The following is a 2,500-nucleotide window of genomic DNA, read 5'->3' as shown; positions in this document are numbered from 1 at the left end:
ATTCGTCACATTACAGATGGTCATGTTTTCAGGATATCCCATCTTCAACACAGGTGGCTCAATCAGAGGCTCAGTCTTTGACTGAGCCACCTGTGCTGAAGCTGGGACTGACTGAGCCACCTGTGCTGAATCTGGGATAACCTGAACTGTTGGGTTGGGCTTGAGGACTGGAGTTGAGCACCACTGGTCTACATAAAACGTATCAGGATAGACTCATGGACCTCAACATTTAGAACTTGGAGGAGAGAACGAAGAAAGGGGGGTGGGTGGGGGGGTTACTGAAACGTTCAAATACTGTGTGTGAAGGTTGAGGTAAACCTATTTTAGAGCACACAGTTCAGGCAGGTTTAGAGGAAATGTGAAGCGCTCCGTCACGAATAAGGGTGGTGTATTTGTGGAATAGCCTCCTAACAGAGAGGGTATTACAGTAAGGGAATTCAAAATTGTCGAGTAACAAATAAGATCTGATGTTTTGCAACAGATTGGAAATTGGGTGTATTGAGTGGGCCCCTTTTTTTATCTCCTGTCAAACTCTGTCTCTGTCGTAGTGCTCGGTCCTTTTGAAATCTGTTCCTCTCACCATAGGGTGACTCAGTGATGCAATAACATCCGTTAAGGTATACACTCGCATCTAATAGACTGAGGAGCTCTGTAGTCCTAGGGTTCACCAGCAGATAAATTTACCCTACCTTGTTTTTTTTAATAAGGGTTTAGTGAACTTAAATGTAAAGGTGTGTGTGTGTGTCTATACTGTACAATAGGATATACATGTTTTGACCTCACTACTTTTTTTTCCCCCTTGCTCATTGATCTTTAAACTGTGTTTTACTCCCAGAAAAAAAAGAGCCTAGGACCGAAGTTAGCTTGGCTGCAAAGCCTTCCCCCCTTTGTAAAACAACGTTTTTTCGAAGACCCTTATCTGAGAGGCTCGGGATAATAGTTTTGTTGAGAAGCCTCAGACATTGGCATTTAAAACAGGTCTGTGCTTTATGGCGGGATGGAGCAAGTTAGGCCGCGTCCATAGTGGATCCGATGGCGCGAGCGCCAAATACAAACAACTGGAGGCCAATGCGCGTGTCCATAGATCGTTTGCGCCGAGGCGGCCAATGCATGGCGAGACAAACTTGTTTGAATTTGCAGCGCGACAGCCAGGTTATGTGTGCGGTTCAGCCAATGAGGGCGAACTGCTCACGTGACATCACGGGCACGCCACCATAGTGCAACATTGCAGGCCACGGATCTCTTAAAGTACAGACAATGCGCTCGGTCGCGAGCGCGCACCTACTATTGAGGCGGCCTTAGAATAAATGGCAGAGGTTGCTGCGTGTACACTACTGTAGGCTTTGGGCCTATTAAAAATCAAATCAAAAACAGTTGTGAAAAATTAAGAAATAAGGTTTGTCATCTTTTATAAGCATCACAATGAGATTCATTTCGTGATGGTTACCTTTTTGATTGGGGCTGGGGGGAGGGGGAATTGTACCTTTAAATTGTCCACTTGTGAGAGATGCTTTGAAAAACTCAACTTGCCAGCTGTGTGTGACATATTTACAAGGCAACACACAGAGTAAACCAGGACAATCAGCGCATCACCAGTGTGAAAGGCAAAAGGCTTGGGGAGAGGGGGTGCCGGATACCGTAACACTGTGGGGGAGGTGACTGAGCCTTGGACAAGGTGAGGGTCAGGGTGGCTGGCGTTCTGCCTGGATGAGTGTGACTGGAATAGATCATTATGAGGGTGTGTCCAAAGAGTAGATCAGGTGCAGTGGGTGCTCGGGGTGGCACATGCCTAGATGCAGGCATAAGCTCAAGGGTAGAGATTCCCAGGGTGGGGATGCCCAGGATGCAGGTGGTGGTCCTGCCTGTGTCATTGACCCTCCTTTTTTTTTTTCACTTCAGATATGATGCCTCTTCTTCACAATTACATCACAGTAGATACAGAGACTCTGCTGTCAAGCCCCAAACACCTGGAGATTATTTACACCATGTGTAAGAAGGTGAGCAGCTGTGTGTCAGTTGGACAAATGGAAAGGAGAACACACTGGGTGGGAGCACGGTGGGAATTAGGAGCCTGTGATTGCATGTGGGGGCTGAGCAACAGAGAATGTTACAAGTAATGTTTTCCACCATTCAGTTAAGCTTTGCAAGCAGTCTGCTTAGACATTGTTTTTGGAGGGCTCAATACTTGGATCCTGAAGGGTCCTGCAATTGCGGTGTAAGGGCAGAGACTGTGTGTGTTTGTGAGGGGGTGGGGCTCTGGTGAACTGTCATTTTGGTTGTAAGGCAAGAAGGGGCTTAGGGCAGCAGTGGGAGGTTGAAGGGGGTGAGGAAGAGGTGTAGCCTAGTGGTGCTTCTTTTCCACCCCTTTTGTGTCAGGTACTGACAGGGGAAGCCGGGGAAGATGCCGAGTGCCACGCAGCAAAGCTCCTGGAGGTCATTGTCTTGCACTGCAAAGGCCGAGGAATTGATCAGGTAATTTGGAACTGGGTGCTGCTAAGGC

The 2,500-nt window shown here is 47.6% G+C and overlaps 1 protein-coding gene across 1 annotated transcript in view; it reads left to right on the top strand.

Annotated features, from left to right (window-relative positions):
* The first annotated feature begins 1,762 nt into the window (after positions 1-1,762).
* Positions 1,763-2,500, top strand: part of LOC142467270 (importin-8-like) — a 17,154-nt gene continuing 16,416 nt past the window's right edge. Inside the window, exons 1-2 of the mRNA XM_075572748.1 lie at positions 1,763-1,997; positions 2,377-2,472. The gene's annotated coding sequence lies outside the window, so the exon portion shown is untranslated. The remainder of the gene's footprint in view (positions 1,998-2,376; positions 2,473-2,500) is intronic.

The sequence above is a fragment of the Ascaphus truei genome, chromosome 16 (assembly GCF_040206685.1).
Source record: "Ascaphus truei isolate aAscTru1 chromosome 16, aAscTru1.hap1, whole genome shotgun sequence".
Taxonomy (NCBI): Eukaryota; Metazoa; Chordata; class Amphibia; order Anura; family Ascaphidae; genus Ascaphus; species Ascaphus truei.
Note: the sequence above shows the minus strand (reverse complement) of the source record. Positions and strands in the feature narration are given on the sequence as shown.